Source organism: Symphalangus syndactylus, chromosome 12, assembly GCF_028878055.3.
Source record: "Symphalangus syndactylus isolate Jambi chromosome 12, NHGRI_mSymSyn1-v2.1_pri, whole genome shotgun sequence".
Lineage (NCBI taxonomy): Eukaryota > Metazoa > Chordata > Mammalia > Primates > Hylobatidae > Symphalangus > Symphalangus syndactylus.
In genome coordinates this window covers 104645840-104665532 of record NC_072441.2, presented here as the reverse complement: position 1 = coordinate 104665532, position 19693 = coordinate 104645840, and positions in this window count along the sequence as shown.

The window sequence follows — 19693 nt, the reverse complement described above, 5'->3', positions numbered from 1 at the left end:
TTCTGTAGAAAATGCAAGTGGAGATTCGGAGCGCTAAGAGGCTAATAGTGGAAAAAGGAATGTCTCCAAATATAAACTAAACAGAATCATTCTGTGAAACTTCTTTCTGATCTGTGCATTCAGCTAACAGATTTAAAACATACTTTTGATTGAGCAGATCTGAACACTCTTTCTGTAGAAAATGCAACTGGACATTTGGAGCGCTAAGAGAGTAGTAGTGGAAAAAGGAATATATTCAAATATAAACTACACAGAAGCATTCTGTGAAACTTCTTTCTGATCTGAGCATTCAGCTAACAGAGTTAAACCATACTTTTGATTGAGCAGTTTTGAAACACTCTGTCTGTAGAAAATGCAACTGGACATTCGTAGCACTAAGTGGGTAATAGTAGAAAAAAGAATATGTTCAAGTATAAACTACACAGAAACATTGTATGAAACTACTTTCTGTTCTGTGCATTCAACTAACAGAGTAGAACCTTACTTTTGATTGAGCCTTTCTGAAACACTCTTTCTGTAGAAACTGCAATTGGACATTCTGGGCGCTAAGAGGCCTCTATTGAGAAAAATAATATCTTCAAATAAAAACTACACAGAAGCATTGTGTGAAACTTATTTCTGATGTGTTCATTAAGCTAACAGATTTAAACCATACTTTTGATTGCGCAGTTCTGAACACTCTTTCTGTAGAAAATGCAAGTGGACATTCGGAGCGCTAAGGGGGTAATAGTGGAAAAAGGAATGTCTTCAAATATAAACTACACAGAATCATTCAGTGAAAATTCTTTCTGATCTGTGCATTCAGCTAACAGAGTTAAACCATACTTTTGATTGAGCAGATCTGAACACTCTTTCTGTAGAAAATGCAACTGGACATTTGGAGCGCTATGAGCGTAGTAGTGGAAAAAGGAATATATTCAAATATAAACTACACAGAAGCATTCTGTGAAACTTCTTTCTGATCTGAGCATTCAGCTAACAGAGTTAAACCACACTTTTGATTGAGCAGTTTTGAAACACTCTGTCTGTAGAAAATGCAACTGGACATTCGTAGCGCTAAGTGGGTAATAGTGGACAAAAGAATATATTCAAATATAAACTACACAGAAGCATTGTATGGAACTTCTTTCTGTTCTGTGCATTCAACTAACAGAGTTGAACCTTACATTTGATTGAGCCGTTCGGAAACACTCTTTCTGTAGAAACTGCAATTGGACATTTTGAGCGCTAACAGGCCTATATTGGGAAAAAGAATGTCTACAAATAAAAACTACACAGAAGAATTTTGTGAAACTTCTTTCTGTTCTGTTTGTTCAACTAAAAGAGTTGAACCTTAGTTTTGATTGAGCCGTTCTGAAACACTCTTTCTGTAGAAAATGCAAGTGGAGATTTGGAGCGCTAAGAGGGTAATAGTGGAAAAAGGAATGTCTCCAAATATAAACTACACAGAATCATTCTGTGAAACTTGTTTCTGATCTGTGCATTCAGCTAACAGAGTTAAACCATACTTTTGATTGAGCAGATCTGAACACTCTTTCTGTAGAAAATGCAACTGGACATTTGGAGCGCTAAGAGAGTAGTAGTGGAAAAAGGAATATATTCAAATATAAACTACACAGAAGCATTCTGTGAAACTTCTTTCTGATCTGAGCATTCAGCTAACAGAGTTAAACCATACTTTTGATTGAGCAGTTTTGAAACACTCTGTCTGTAGAAAATGCAACTGGACATTCGTAGCGCTAAGTGGGTAATAGTAGAAAAAAGAATATGTTCAAGTATAAACTACACAGAAACATTGTATGAAACTACTTTCTGTTCTGTGCATTCAACTAACAGAGTAGAACCTTACTTTTGATTGAGCCTTTCTGAAACACTCTTTCTGTAGAAACTGCAATTGGACATTCTGGGCGCTAAGAGGCCTCTATTGAGAAAAATAATATCTTCAAATAAAAACTACACAGAAGCATTGTGTGAAACTTATTTCTGATGTGTTCATTAAGCTAACAGATTTAAACCATACTTTTGATTGTGCAGTTCTGAACACTCTTTCTGTAGAAAATGCAAGTGGACATTCGGAGCGCTAAGGGGGTAATAGTGGAAAAAGGAATGCCTTCAAATATAAACTACACAGAATCATTCGGTGAAAATTCTTTCTGATCTGTGCATTCAGCTAACAGAGTTAAACCATACTTTTGATTGAGCAGATCTGAACACTCTTTCTGTAGAAAATGCAACTGGACATTTGGAGCGCTAAGAGCGTAGTAGTGGAAAAAGGAATATATTCAAATATAAACTACACAGAAGCATTCTGTGAAACTTCTTTCTGATCTGAGCATTCAGCTAACAGAGTTAAACCACACTTTTGATTGAGCAGTTTTGAAACACTCTGTCTGTAGAAAATGCAACTGGACATTCGTAGCGCTAAGTGGGTAATAGTGGACAAAAGAATATATTCAAATATAAACTACACAGAAGCATTGTATGGAACTTCTTTCTGTTCTGTGCATTCAACTAACACAGTTGAACCTTACATTTGATTGAGCCGTTCGGAAACACTCTTTCTGTAGAAACTGCAATTGGACATTCTGAGCGCTAAGAGGCCTATATTGGGAAAAAGAATGTCTACAAATAAAAACTACACAGAAGAATTGTGTGAAACTACTTTCTGTTCTGTTTGTTCAACTAAAAGAGTTGAACCTTAGTTTTGATTGAGCCGTTCTGAAACACTCTTTCTGTAGAAAATGCAAGTGGAGATTTGGAGCGCTAAGAGGGTAATAGTGGAAAAAGGAATGTCTCCAAATATAAACTACACAGAATCATTCTGTGAAACTTCTTTCTGATCTGTGCATTCAGCTAACAGAGTTAAACCATACTTTTGATTGAGCAGATCTGAACACTCTTTCTGTAGAAAATGCAACTGGACATTTGGAGCGCTAAGAGAGTAGTAGTGGAAAAAGGAATATATTCAAATATAAACTACACAGAAGCATTCTGTGAAACTTCTTTCTGATCTGAGCATTCAGCTAACAGAGTTAAACCATACTTTTGATTGAGCAGTTTTGAAACACTCTGTCTGTAGAAAATGCAACTGGACATTCGTAGCGCTAAGTGGGTAATATTGGAAAAAAGAATATGTTCAAATATAAACTACAGGGAATCATTGTATGAAACTTCTTTCTGTTCTGTGCATTCAACTAACAGAGTTGAACCTTACTTTTGATTGAGCCTTTCTGAAACACTCTTTCTGTAGAAACTGCAATTGGACATTCTGAGCGCTAAGAGGCATATATTGGGAAAAATAATATCTTCAAATAAAAACTACACAGAAGCATTTTGTGAAACTTATTTCTGATATGTTCATTAAGCTAACAGAGTTAAACCATACTTTTGATTGCGCAGTTCTGAACACTCTTTCTGTAGAAAATGCAAGTGGACATTCGGAGCGCTAAGAGGGTAATAGTGGAAAAAGGAATATATTCAAATATAAACTACACAGTAGCATTCTGTGAAAATTCTTTCTGTTCTGTGCATTCAACTAACAGAGTTGAACCTTACTTTTGATTGAGCCGTTCTGAAACACTCTTTCTGTAGAAACTGCAATTGGACATGCTAAGCGCTAAGAGGCCTACATTGGGAAAAAGAATATCTTCAAATAAAAACTACACAGATGCATTCTGTGAAACTTATTTCTGATCTGCAAATTCAGTTAACAGAGATAAAACATATTTTTGATTGAGCAGTTATGAAACACTCCTTTTGTAGAAAATGCAAGTGGAGATTCGGAGCGCTAAGAGGGTAATAGTGGAAAAAGGAATGTCTTCAAATATAAACTACACAGAATCATTCGGTGAAACTTCTTTCTGATCTGTGCATTCAGTTAACAGAGTTAAAACATATTTTTGATTGAGCAGATCTGAACACTCTTTCTGTAGAAAATGCAACTGGACATTTGGGGCGCTAAGAGCGTAGTAGTGGAAAAAGGAATATATTCAAATATAAACTACACAGAATCATTCTGTGAAACTTCTTTCTGATCTGTGCATTCAGCTAACAGAGTTAAAACATACTTTTGATTGAGCAGATCTGAACACTCTTTCTGTAGAAAATGCAACTGGACATTTGGAGCGCTAAGAGAGTAGTAGTGGAAAAAGGAATATATTCAAATATAAACTACACAGAAGCATTCTGTGAAACTTCTTTCTGATCTGAGCATTCAGCTAACAGAGTTAAACCATACTTTTGATTGAGCAGTTTTGAAACACTCTGTCTGTAGAAAATGCAACTGGACATTCGTAGCGCTAAGTGGGTAATAGTGGAAAAAAGAATATGTTCAAGTATAAACTACACAGAAACATTGTATGAAACTTCTTTCTGTTCTGTGCATTCAACTAACAGAGTAGAACCTTACTTTTGATTGAGCCTTTCTGAAACACTCTTTCTGTAGAAACTGCAATTGGACATTCTGAGCGCTAAGAGGCCTATATTGGGAAAAATAATATCTTCAAATAAAAACTACACAGAAGCATTGTGTGAAACTTATTTCTGATATGTTCATTAAGCTAACAGAGTTAAACCATACTTTTGATTGCGCAGTTCTGAACACTCTTTCTGTAGAAAATGCAAGTGGACATTCGGAGCGCTAAGAGGGTAATAGTGGAAAAAGGAATATATTCAAATATAAACTACGCAGTAGCATTCTGTGAAAATTCTTTCTGTTCTGTGCATTCAACTAACAGAGTTGAACCTTACTTTTGATTGAGCCGTTCTGAAACACTCTTTCTGTAGAAACTGCAATTGGACATGCTAAGCGCTAAGAGGCCTACATTGGGAAAAAGAATATCTTCAAATAAAAACTACACAGATGCATTCTGTGAAACTTATTTCTGATCTGTAAATTCAGTTAACAGAGATAAAACATATTTTTGATTGAGCAGTTATGAAACACTCTTTTTGTAGAAAATGCAAGTGGAGATTCGGAGCGCTAAGCGGGTAATAGTGGAAAAAGGAATGTCTTCAAATATAAACTACACAGAATCATTCGGTGAAACTTCTTTCTGATCTGTGCATTCAGCTAACAGAGTTAAACCATACTTTTGATTGAGCAGATCTGAACACTCTTTCTGTAGCAAATGCAACTGGACATTTGGAGCGCTAAGAGAGTAGTAGTGGAAAAAGGAATATATTCAAATATAAACTACACAGAAGCATTCTGTGAAACTTCTTTCTGATCTGAGCATTCAGCTAACAGAGTTAAACCACACTTTTGATTGAGCAGTTTTGAAACACTCTGTCTGTAGAAAATGCAACTGGACATTCGTAGCGCTAAGTGGGTAATAGTGGACAAAAGAATATGTTCAAATATAAACTACACAGAAGCATTGTATGGAACTTCATTCTGTTCTGTGCATTCAAATAAGAGAGTTGAACCTTACATTTGATTGAGCCGTTCGGAAACACTCTTTCTGTAGAAACTGCAATTGGACATTCTGAGCGCTAAGAGGCCTATATTGGGAAAAAGAATGTCTACAAATAAAAACTACACAGAAGAATTGTGTGAAACTACTTTCTGTTCTGTTTGTTCAACTAAAAGAGTTGAACCTTAGTTTTGATTGAGCCGTTCTGAAACACTCTTTCTGTAGAAAATGCAAGTGGAGATTCGGAGCGCTAAGAGGCTAATAGTGGAAAAAGGAATGTCTCCAAATATAAACTACACAGAATCATCCTGTGAAACTTCTTTCTGATCTGTGCATTCAGCTAACAGAGTTAAACCATACTTTTGATTGAGCAGATCTGAACACTCTTTCTGTAGAAAATGCAACTGGACATTTGGAGCGCTAAGAGAGTAGTAGTGGAAAAAGGAATATATTCAAATATAAACTACACAGAAGCATTCTGTGAAACTTATTTCTGATCTGAGCATTCAGCTAACAGAGTTAAACCATACTTTTGATTGAGCAGTTTTGAAACACTCTGTCTGTAGAAAATGCAACTGGACATTCGTAGCGCTAAGTGGGTAATAGTGGAAAAAAGAATATGTTCAAATATAAACTACACAGAAACATTGTATGAAACTTCTTTCTGTTCTGTGCATTCAACTAACAGAGTTGAACCTCACTTTTGATTGAGCCTTTCTGAAACACTCTTTCTGTAGAAACTGCAATTGGACATTCTGGGCGCTAAGAGGCCTCTATTGGGAAAAATAATATCTTCAAATAAAAACTACATAGAAGCATTGTGTGAAACTTATTTCTGATATGTTCATTAAGCTAACAGATTTAAACCATACTTTTGATTGCGCAGTTCTGAACACTCTTTCTGTAGAAAATGCAAGTGGACATTCGGAGCGCTAAGGGGGTAATAGTGGAAAAAGGAATATATTCAAATATAAACTACACAGTAGCATTCTGTGAAAATTCTTTCTGTTCTGTGCATTCAACTAACAGAGTTGAACCTTACTTTTGATTGAGCCGTTCTGAAACACTCTTTCTGTAGAAACTGCAATTGGACATGCTAAGCGCTAAGAGGCCTACATTGGGAAAAAGAATATCTTCAAATAAAAACTACACAGATGCATTCTGTGAAACTTATTTCTGATCTGTAAATTCAGTTAACAGAGATAAAACATATTTTTGATTGAGCAGTTATGAAACACTCTTTTTGTAGAAAATGCAAGTGGAGATTCGGAGCGCTAAGAGGGTAATAGTGGAAAAAGGAATGTCTCAAATATAAACTACACAGAATAATTCGGTGAAACTTCTTTCTGATCTGTGCATTCAGCTAACAGAGTTAAACCATACTTTTGATTGAGCAGATCTGAACACTCTTTCTGTAGAAAATGCAACTGGACATTTGGAGCGCTAAGAGAGTAGTAGTGGAAAAAGGAATATATTCAAATATAAACTACACAGAAGCATTCTGTGAAACTTCATTCTGATCTGAGCATTCAGCTAACAGAGTTAAACCATACTTTTGATTGAGCAGTTTTGAAACACTCTGTCTGTAGAAAATGCAACTGGACATTCGTAGCGCTAAGTGGGTAATAGTGGAAAAAAGAATATGTTCAAATATAAACTACACAGAAACATTGTATGAAACTTCTTTCTGTTCTGTGCATTCAACTAACAGAGTTGAACCTTACTTTTGATTGAGCCTTTCTGAAACACTCTTTCTGTAGAAACTGCAATTGGACATTCTGAGCGCTAAGAGGCCTCTATTGGGAAAAATAATATCTTCAAATAAAAACTACACAGAAGCATTGTGTGAAACTTATTTCTGATGTGTTCATTAAGCTAACAGACTTAAACCATACTTTTGATTGCGCAGTTCTGAAAACTCTTTCTGTAGAAAATGCAAGTGGACATTCGGAGCGCTAAGGGGGTAATAGTGGAAAAAGGAATGTCTTCAAATATAAACTACACAAAATCATTCGGTGAAACTTCTTTCTGATCTGTGCATTCAGCTAACAGAGTTAAACCATACTTTTGATTGAGCAGATCTGAACACTCTTTCTGTAGCAAATGCAACTGGACATTTGGAGCGCTAAGAGAGTAGTAGTGGAAAAAGGAATATATTCAAATATAAACTACACAGAAGCATTCTGTGAAACTTCTTTCTGATCTGAGCATTCAGCTAACAGAGTTAAACCACACTGTTGATTGAGCAGTTTTGAAACACTCTGTCTGTAGAAAATGCAACTGGACATTCGTAGCGCTATGTGGGTAATAGTGGAAAAAAGAATATGTTCAAATATAAACTACACAGAAGCATTGTATGAAACTTCTTTCTGTTCTGTGCATTCAACTAACAGAGTTGAACCTTACTTTTGATTGAGCCGTTCGGAAACACTCTTTCTGTAGAAACTGCAATTGGACATTCTGAGCGCTAAGAGGCCTATATTGGGAAAAAGAATGTCTACAAATAAAAACTACACAGAAGAATTGTGTGAAACTTCTTTCTGTTCTGTTTGTTCAACTAAAAGAGTTGAACCTTAGTTTTGATTGAGCCGTTCTGAAACACTCTTTCTGTAGAAAATGCAAGTGGAGATTCGGAGCGCTAAGAGGCTAATAGTGGAAAAAGGAATGTCTCCAAATATAAACTAAACAGAATCATTCTGTGAATCTTCTTTCTGATCTGTGCATTCAGCTAACAGAGTTAAATCATACTTTTGATTGAGCAGATCTGAACACTCTTTCTGTAGAAAATGCAACTGGATATTTGGAGCGCTAAGAGATTAGTAGTGGAAAAAGGAATATATTCAAATATAAACTACACAGAAGCATTCTGTGAAACTTCTTTCTGATCTGAGCATTCGGCTAACAGAGTTAAACCATACTTTTGATTGAGCAGTTTTGAAACACTCTGTCTGTAGAAAATGCAACTGGACATTCGTAGCGCTAAGTGGGTAATAGTGGAAAAAAGAATATGTTCAAATATAAACTACACAGAAGCATTGTATGAAACTTCTTTCTGTTCTGTGCATTCAACTAACAGAGTTGAACCTTACTTTTGAGTGAGCCGTTCTGAAACACTCTTTCTGTAGAAACTGCAATTGGACATTCTGAGCGCTAAGAGGACTATATTGGGAAAAAGAATGTCTACAAATAAAAACTACACAGAAGAATTGTGTGAAACTTCTTTCTGTTCTGTTTGTTCAACTAAAAGAGTTGAAATTTAGTTTTGATTGAGCCGTTCTGAAACACTCTTTCTGTAGAAAATGCAAGTGGAGATTTGGAGCGCTAAGAGGGTAATAGTGGAAAAAGGAATGTCTCCAAATGTAAACTACACAGAATCATTCTGTGAAACTTCTTTCTGATCTGTGCATTCAGCTAACAGAGTTAAACCATACTTTTGATTGAGCAGATCTGAACACTCTTTCTGTAGAAAATGCAACTGGACATTTGGAGCGCTAAGAGAGTAGTAGTGGAAAAAGGAATATATTCAAATATAAACTACACAGAAGCATTCTGTGAAACTTCTTTCTGATCTGAGCATTCAGCTAACAGAGTTAAACCATACTTTTGATTGAGCAGTTTTGAAACACTCTGTCTGTAGAAAATGCAACTGGACATTCGTAGCGCTAAGTGGGTAATATTGGAAAAAAGAATATGTTCAAATATAAACTACAGAGAATCATTGTATGAAACTACTTTCTGTTCTGTGCATTCAACTAACAGAGTTGAACCTTACTTTTGATTGAGCCTTTCTGAAACACTCTTTCTGTAGAAACTGCAATTGGACATTCTGAGCGCTAAGAGGCATATATTGGGAAAAATAATATCTTCAAATAAAAACTACACAGAAGCATTGTGTGAAACTTATTTCTGATATGTTCATTAAGTTAACAGAGTTAAACCATACTTTTGATTGCGCAGTTCTGAACACTCTTTCTGTAGAGAATGCAAGTGGACATTCGGAGCGCTAAGAGGGTAATAGTGGAAAAAGGAATATATTCAAATATAAACTACACAGTAGAATTCTGTGAAAATTCTTTCTGTTCTGTGCATTCAACTAACAGAGTTGAACCTTACTTTTGATTGAGCCGTTCTGAAACACTCTTTCTGTAGAAACTGCAATTGGACATGCTAAGCGCTAAGAGGCCTACATTGGGAAAAAGAATATATTCAAATAAAAACTACACAGATGCATTCTGTGAAACTTATTTCTGATCTGTAAATTCAGTTAACAGAGATAAAACATATTTTTGATTGAGCAGTTATGAAACACTCTTTTTGTAGAAAATGCAAGTGGAGATTCGGAGCGCTAAGAGGGTAATAGTGGAAAAAGGAATGTCTTCAAATATAAACTACACAGAATCATTCGGTGAAACTTCTTTCTGATCTGTGCATTCAGTTAACAGAGTTAAAACATATTTTTGATTGAGCAGATATGAACACTCTTTCTGTAGAAAATGCAACTGGACATTTGGAGCGCTAAGAGCGTAGTAGTGGAAAAAGGAATATATTCAAATATAAACTACACAGAATCATTCTGTGAAACTTCTTTCTGATCTGTGCATTCAGCTAACAGAGTTAAAACATACTTTTGATTGAGCAGATCTGAACACTCTTTCTGTAGAAAATGCAACTGGACATTTGGAGCGCTAAGAGAGTAGTAGTGGAAAAAGGAATATATTCAAATATAAACTACACAGAAGCATTCTGTGAAACTACTTTCTGATCTGAGCATTCAGCTAACAGAGTTAAACCATACTTTTGATTGAGCAGTTTTGAAACACTCTGTCTGTAGAAAATGCAACTGGACATTCGTAGCGCTAAGTGGGTAATAGTGGAAAAAAGAATATGTTCAAATATAAACCACACAGAAGCATTGTATGAAACTGCTTTCTGTTCTGTGCATTCAACTAACAGAGTTGAACCTTACTTTTGATTGAGTCGTTCTGAAACACTCTTTCTGTAGAAACTGCAATTGGACATTCTGAGCGCTAAGAGGCCTATATTGGGAAAAAGAATGTCTACAAATAAAAACTACACAGAAGAATTGTGTGAAACTTCTTTCTGTTCTGTTTGTTCAACTAAAAGAGTTGAACCTTAGTTTTGATTGAGCCGTTCTGAAACACTCTTTCTGTAGAAAATGCAAGTGGAGATTCGGAGCGCTAGGAGGGGAATAGTGGAAAAGGAATGTCTCCAAATATAAACTACACAGAATCATTCTGTGAAACTTCTTTCTGATCTCTGCATTCAGCTAAGAGAGTTAAACCACACTTTTGATTGAGCAGATCTGAACACTCTTTCTGTAGAAAATGCAACTGGACATTTGGAGCGCTAAGAGCGTAATAGTGGAAAAAGGAATGTATTCAAATATAAACTACACAGAAGCATTCTGTGAAACTTCTTTCTGATCTGAGCATTCAGCTAACAGAGTTAAACCATACTTTTGATTGAGCAGTTTTGAAACACTCTGTCTGTAGAAAATGCAACTGGACATTCGTAGCGCTAAGTGGGTAATTGTGGAAAAAAGAATATGTTCAAATATAAACTACACAGAAGCATTGTATGAAACTAATTTCTGTTCTGTGCATTCAACTAACAGAGTTGAACCTTACTTTTGATTGAGCCTTTCTGAAACACTCTTTCTGTAGAAACTGCAATTGGACATTCTGAGCGCTAAGAGGCCTCTATTGGGAAATATAATATCTTCAAATAAAAACTACACAGATGCATTCTGTGAAACTTATTTCTGATCTGTAAATTCAGTTAACAGAGATAAAACATATTTTTGATTGAGCAGTTATGAAACACTCTTTTTGTAGAAAATGCAAGTGGAGATTCGGAGCGCTAAGGGGGTAATAGTGGAAAGAGGAATGTCTTCAAATATAAACTACACAGAATCATTCGGTGAAACTTCTTTCTGATCTGTGCATTCAGCTAACAGAGTTAAACCATACTTTTGATTGAGCAGATCTGAACACTCTTTCTGTAGAAAATGCAACTGGACATTTGGAGCGCTAAGAGCGTAGTAGTGGAAAAAGGAATATATTCAAATATAAACTACACAGAAGCATTCTGTGAAACTTCTTTCTGATCTGAGCATTCAGCTAACAGAGTTAAACCACACTTTTGATTGAGCAGTTTTGAAACACTCTGTCTGTAGAATATGCAACTGGACATTCGTAGCGCTATGTGGGTAATAGTGGAAAAAAGAATATGTTCAAATATAAACTACACAGAAGCATTGTATGAAACTTCTTTCTGTTCTGTGCATTCAACTAACAGAGTTGAACCTTACTTTTGATTGAGCCGTTCGGAAACACTCTTTCTGTAGAAACTGCAATTGGACATTCTGAGCGCTAAGAGGCCTATATTGGGAAAAAGAATGTCTACAAATAAAAACTACACAGAAGAATTTTGTGAAACTTCTTTCTGTTCTGTTTGTTCAACTAAAAGAGTTGAACCTTGGTTTTGATTGAGCCGTTCTGAAACACTCTTTCTGTAGAAAATGCAAGTGGAGATTCGGAGCGCTAAGAGGCTAATAGTGGAAAAAGGAATGTCTCCAAATATAAACTAAACAGAATCATTCTGTGAAACTTCTTTCTGATCTGTGCATTCAGCTAACAGAGTTAAATCATAATTTTGATTGAGCAGATCTGAACACTCTTTCTGTAGAAAATGCAACTGGATATTTGGAGCGCTAAGAGATTAGTAGTGGAAAAAGGAATATATTCAAATATAAACTACACAGAAGCATTCTGTGAAACTTCTTTCTGATCTGAGCATTCGGCTAACAGAGTTAAACCATACTTTTGATTGAGCAGTTTTGAAACACTCTGTCTGTAGAAAATGCAACTGGACATTCGTAGCGCTAAGTGGGTAATAGTGGAAAAAAGAATATGTTCAAATATAAACTACACAGAAGCATTGTATGAAACTTCTTTCTGTTCTGTGCATTCAACTAACAGAGTTGAACCTTACTTTTGAGTGAGCCGTTCTGAAACACTCTTTCTGTAGTAACTGCAATTGGACATTCTGAGCGCTAAGAGGACTATATTGGGAAAAAGAATGTCTACAAATAAAAACTACACAGAAGAATTGTGTGAAACTTCTTTCTGTTCTGTTTGTTCAACTAAAAGAGTTGAACCTGAGTTTTGATTGAGCCGTTCTGAAACACCCTTTCTGTAGAAAATGCAAGTGGAGATTCGGAGCGCTAAGAGGGTAATAGTGGAAAAAGGAATGTCTCCAAATATAAACTACACAGAATCATTCTGTGAAACTTTTTCTGATCTGTGCATTCAGCTAACAGAGTTAAATCATACTTTTGATTGAGCAGATCTGAACACTCTTTCTGTAGAAAATGCAACTGGACATTTGGAGCGCTAAGAGAGTAGTAGTGGAAAAAGGAATATATTCAAATATAAACTACACAGAAGCATTCTGTGAAACTTCTTTCTGATCTGAGCATTCAGCTAACAGAGTTAAACCATACTTTTGATTGAGCAGTTTTGAAACACTCTGTCTGTAGAAAATGCAACTGGACATTCGTAGCGCTATGTGGGTAATAGTGGAAAAAAGAATATGTTCAAATAGAAACTACACAGAAGCATTGTATGAAACTTCTTTCTGTTCTGTGCATTCAACTAACAGAGTTGAACCTTACTTTTGATTGAGCCGTTCTGAAACACTCTTTCTGTAGAAACTGCAATTGGACATTCTGAGCGCTAAGAGGCCTATATTGGGAAAAAGAATGTCTACAAATAAAAACTACACAGAAGAATTGTGTGAAACTTCTTTCTGTTCTGTTTGTTCAACTGAAAGAGTTGAACCTTAGTTTTGATTGAGCCGTTCTGAAACACTCTTTCTGTAGAAAATGCAAGTGGAGATTCGGAGCGCTAAGAGGGTAATAGTGGAAAAAGGAATGTCTCCAAATATAAACTACACAGAATCATTCTGTGAAACATCTTTCTGATCTGTGCATTCAGCTAACAGAGTTAAATCATACTTTGATTGAGCAGATCTGAACACTCTTTCTGTAGAAAATGCAACTGGATATTTGGAGCGCTAAGAGATTAGTAGTGGAAAAAGGAATATATTCAAATATAAACTACACAGAAGCATTCTGTGAAACTTCTTTCTGATCTGAGCATTCGGCTAACAGAGTTAAACCATACTTTTGATTGAGCAGTTTTGAAACACTCTGTCTGTAGAAAATGCAACTGGACATTCGTAGCGCTAAGTGGGTAATAGTAGAAAAAAGAATATGTTCAAGTATAAACTACACAGAAACTTTGTATGAAACTACTTTCTGTTCTGTGCATTCAACTAACAGAGTAGAACCTTACTTTTGATTGAGCCTTTCTGAAACACTCTTTCTGTAGAAACTGCAATTGGACATTCTGGGCGCTAAGAGGCCTCTATTGAGAAAAATAATATCTTCAAATAAAAACTACACAGAAGCATTGTGTGAAACTTATTTCTGATGTGTTCATTAAGCTAACAGATTTAAACCATACTTTTGATTGCGCAGTTCTGAACACTCTTTCTGTAGAAAATGCAAGTGGACATTCGGAGCGCTAAGGGGGTAATAGTGGAAAAAGGAATGTCTTCAAATATAAACTACACAGAATCATTCGGTGAAAATTCTTTCTGATCTGTGCATTCAGCTAACAGAGTTAAACCATACTTTTGATTGAGCAGATCTGAACACTCTTTCTGTAGAAAATGCAACTGGACATTTGGAGCGCTAAGAGCGTAGTAGTGGAAAAAGGAATATATTCAAATATAAACTACACAGAAGCATTCTGTGAAACTTCTTTCTGATCTGAGCATTCAGCTAACAGAGTTAAACCACACTTTTGATTGAGCAGTTTTGAAACACTCTGTCTGTAGAAAATGCAACTGGACATTCGTAGCGCTAAGTGGGTAATAGTGGACAAAAGTATATATTCAAATATAAACTACACAGAAGCATTGTATGGAACTTCTTTCTGTTCTGTGCATTCAACTAACAGAGTTGAACCTTACATTTGATTGAGCCGTTCGGAAACACTCTTTCTGTAGAAACTGCAATTGGACATTCTGAGCGCTAAGAGGCCTATATTGGGAAAAAGAATGTCTACAAATAAAAACTACACAGAAGAATTGTGTGAAACTTCTTTCTGTTCTGTTTGTTCAACTAAAAGAGTTGAAATTTAGTTTTGATTGAGCCGTTCTGAAACACTCTTTCTGTAGAAAATGCAAGTGGAGATTTGGAGCGCTAAGAGGGTAATAGTGGAAAAAGGAATGTCTCCAAATGTAAACTACACAGAATCATTCTGTGAAACTTCTTTCTGATCTGTGCATTCAGCTAACAGAGTTAAACCATACTTTTGATTGAGCAGATCTGAACACTCTTTCTGTAGAAAATGCAACTGGACATTTGGAGCGCTAAGAGAGTAGTAGTGGAAAAAGGAATATATTCAAATATAAACTACACAGAAGCATTCTGTGAAACTTCTTTCTGATCTGAGCATTCAGCTAACAGAGTTAAACCATACTTTTGATTGAGCAGTTTTGAAACACTCTGTCTGTAGAAAATGCAACTGGACATTCGTAGCGCTAAGTGGGTAATATTGGAAAAAAGAATATGTTCAAATATAAACTACAGAGAATCATTGTATGAAACTACTTTCTGTTATGTGCATTCAACTAACAGAGTTGAACCTTACTTTTGATTGAGCCTTTCTGAAACACTCTTTCTGTAGAAACTGCAATTGGACATTCTGAGCGCTAAGAGGCATATATTGGGAAAAATAATATCTTCAAATAAAAACTACACAGAAGCATTGTGTCAAACTTATTTCTGATATGTTCATTAAGCTAACAGAGTTAAACCATACTTTTGATTGCGCAGTTCTGAACACTCTTTCTGTAGAGAATGCAAGTGGACATTCGGAGCGCTAAGAGGGTAATAGTGGAAAAAGGAATATATTCAAATATAAACTACACAGTAGCATTCTGTGAAAATTCTTTCTGTTCTGTGCATTCAACTAACTGAGTTGAACCTTACTTTTGATTGAGCCGTTCTGAAACACACTTTCTGTAGAAACTGCAATTGGACATGCTAAGCGCTAAGAGGCCTACATTGGGAAAAAGAATATCTTCAAATAAAAACTACACAGATGCATTCTGTGAAACTTATTTCTGATCTGTAAATTCAGTTAACAGAGATAAAACATATTTTTGATTGAGCAGTTATGAAACACTCTTTTTGTAGAAAATGCAAGTGGAGATTCGGAGCGCTAAGAGGGTAATAGTGGAAAAAGGAATGTCTTCAAATATAAACTACACAGAATCATTCGGTGAAACTTCTTTCTGATCTGTGCATTCAGTTAACAGAGTTAAAACATATTTTTGATTGAGCAGATCTGAACACTCTTTCTGTAGAAAATGCAACTGGACATTTGGAGCGCTAAGAGCGTAGTAGTGGAAAAAGGAATATATTCAAATATAAACTACACAGAATCATTCTGTGAAACTTCTTTCTGATCTGTGCATTCAGCTAACAGAGTTAAAACATACTTTTGATTGAGCAGATCTGAACACTCTTTCTGTAGAAAATGCAACTGGACATTTGGAGCGCTAAGAGAGTAGTAGTGGAAAAAGGAATATATTCAAATATAAACTACACAGAAGCATTCTGTGAAACTTCTTTCTGATCTGAGCATTCAGCTAACAGAGTTAAACCATACTTTTGATTGAGCAGTTTTGAAACACTCTGTCTGTAGAAAATGCAACTGGACATTCGTAGCGCTAAGTGGGTAATAGTGGAAAAAAGAATATGTTCAAGTATAAACTACACAGAAACATTGTATGAAACTTCTTTCTGTTCTGTGCATTCAACTAACAGAGTAGAACCTTACTTTTGATTGAGCCTTTCTGAAACACTCTTTCTGTAGAAACTGCAATTGGACATTCTGAGCGCTAAGAGGCCTCTATTGGGAAAAATAATATCTTCAAATAAAAACTACACAGAAGCATTGTGTGAAACTTATTTCTGATATGTTCATTAAGCTAACAGAGTTAAACCATACTTTTGATTGCGCAGTTCTGAACACACTTTCTGTAGAGAATGCAAGTGGACATTCGGAGCGCTAAGAGGGTAATAGTGGAAAAAGGAATATATTCAAATATAAACTACACAGTAGCATTCTGTGAAAATTCTTTCTGTTCTGTGCATTCAACTAACAGAGTTGAACCTTACTTTTGATTGAGCCGTTCTGAAACACTCTTTCTGTAGAAACTGCAATTGGACATGCTAAGCGCTAAGAGGCCTACATTGGGAAAAAGAATATCTTCAAATAAAAACTACACAGATGCATTCTGTGAAACTTATTTCTGATCTGTAAATTCAGTTAACAGAGATAAAACATATTTTTGATTGAGCAGTTATGAAACACTCTTTTTGTAGAAAATGCAAGTGGAGATTCGGAGCGCTAAGGGGGTAATAGTGGAAAAAGTAATGTCTTCAAATATAAACTACACAGAATCATTCGGTGAAACTTCTTTCTGATCTGTGCGTTCAGCTAACAGGGTTAAACCATAATTTTGATTGAGCAGATCTGAACACTCTTTCTGTAGCAAATGCAACTGGACATTTGGAGCGCTAAGAGAGTAGTAGTGGAAAAAGGAATATATTCAAATATAAACTACACAGAAGCATTCTGTGAAACTTCTTCCTGATCTGAGCATTCAGCTAACAGAGTTAAACCACACTTTTGATTGAGCAGTTTTGAAACACTCTGTCTGTAGAAAATGCAACTGGACATTCGTAGCGCTAAGTGGGTAATAGTGGACAAAAGAATATATTCAAATATAAACTACACAGAAGCATTGTATGGAACTTCTTTCTGTTCTGTGCATTCAACTAACAGAGATGAACCTTACTTTTGATTGAGCCGTTCGGAAACACTCTTTCTGTAGAAACTGCAATTGGACATTCTGAGCGCTAAGAGGCCTATATTGGGAAAAAGAATGTCTACAAATAAAAACTACACAGAAGAATTGTGTGAAACTTCTTTCTGTTCTGTTTGTTCAACTAAAAGAGTTGAACCTTAGTTTTGATTGAGCCGTTCTGAAACACTCTTTCTGTAGAAAATGCAAGTGGAGATTCGGAGCGCTAAGAGGCTAATAGTGGAAAAAGGAATGTCTCCAAATATAAACTACACAGAATCATCCTGTGAAACTTCTTTCTGATCTGTGCATTCAGCTAACAGAGTTAAACCATACTTTTGATTGAGCAGATCTGAACACTCTTTCTGTAGAAAATGCAACTGGACATTTGGAGCGCTAAGAGAGTAGTAGTGGAAAAAGGAATATATTCAAATATAAACTACACAGAAGCATTCTGTGAAACTTCTTTCTGATCTGAGCATTCAGCTAACAGAGTTAAACCATACTTTTGATTGAGCAGTTTTGAAACACTCTGTCTGTAGAAAATGCAACTGGACATTCGTAGCGCTAAGTGGGTAATAGTGGAAAAAAGAATATGTTCAAATATAATCTACACAGAAACATTGTATGAAACTTCTTTCTGTTCTGTGCATTCAACTAACAGAGTTGAACCTTACTTTTGATTGAGCCTTTCTGAAACACTCTTTCTGTAGAAACTGCAATTGGACATTCTGGGCGCTAAGAGGCCTCTATTGGGAAAAATAATATCTTCAAATAAAAACTACACAGAAGCATTGTGTGAAACTTATTTCTGATGTGTTCATTAAGCTAACAGACTTAAACCATACTTTTGATTGCGCAGTTCTGAACACTCTTTCTGTAGAAAATGCAAGTGGACATTCGGAGCGCTAAGGGGGTAATAGTGGAAAAAGGAATGTCTTCAAATATAAACTACACAGAATCATTCGGTGAAACTTCTTTCTGATCTGTGCATTCAGCTAACAGAGTTAAACCATACTTTTGATTGATCAGATCTGAACACTCTTTCTGTAGAAAATGCAACTGGACATTTGGAGCGCTAAGAGCGTAGTAGTGGAAAAAGGAATATATTCAAATATAAACTACACAGAAGCATTCTGTGAAACTTCTTTCTGATCTGAGCATTCAGCTAACAGAGTTAAACCACACTTTTGATTGAGCAGTTTTGAAACACTCTGTCTGTAGAAAATGCAACTGGACATTCGTAGCGCTAAGTGGGTAATAGTGGACAAAAGAATATATTCAAATATAAACTACACAGAAGCATTGTATGGAACTTCTTTCTGATCTGTGCATTCAACTAACAGAGTTGAACCTTACTTTTGATTGAGCCGTTCGGAAACACTCTTTCTGTAGAAACTGCAATTGGACATTCTGAGCGCTAAGAGGCCTATATTGGGAAAAAGAATGTCTACAAATAAAAACTACACAGAAGAATTGTGTGAAACTTCTTTCTGTTCTGTTTGTTCAACTAAAAGAGTTGAACCTTAGTTTTGATTGAGCCGTTCTGAAACACTCTTTCTGTAGAAAATGCAAGTGGAGATTCGGAGCGCTAAGAGGGTAATAGTGGAAAAAGGAATGTCTCCAAATATAAACTACACAGAATCATTCTGTGAAACTTCTTTCTGATCTGTGCATTCAGCTAACAGAGTTAAAACATACTTTTGATTGAGCAGATCTGAACACTCTTTCTGTAGAAAATGCAACTGGACATTTGGAGCGCTAAGAGAGTAGTAGTGGAAAAAGGAATATATTCAAATATAAACTACACAGAAGCATTCTGTGAAACTTCTTTCTGATCTGAGCATTCAGCTAACAGAGTTAAACCATACTTTTGATTGAGCAGTTTTGAAACACTCTGTCTGTAGAAAATGCAACTGGACATTCGTAGCGCTAAGTGGGTAATAGTGGAAAAAAGAATATGTTCAAATATAAACTACACAGAAACATTGTATGAAACTTCTTTCTGTTCTGTGCATTCAACTAACAGAGTTGAACCTCACTTTTGATTGAGCCTTTCTGAAACACTCTTTCTGTAGAAACTGCAATTGGACATTCTGGGCGCTAAGAGGCCTCTATTGGGAAAAATAATATCTTCAAATAAAAACTACATAGAAGCATTGTGTGAAACTTATTTCTGATATGTTCATTAAGCTAACAGATTTAAACCATACTTTTGATTGCGCAGTTCTGAACACTCTTTCTGTAGAAAATGCAAGTGGACATTCGGAGCGCTAAGGGTGTAATAGTGGAAAAAGGAATATATTCAAATA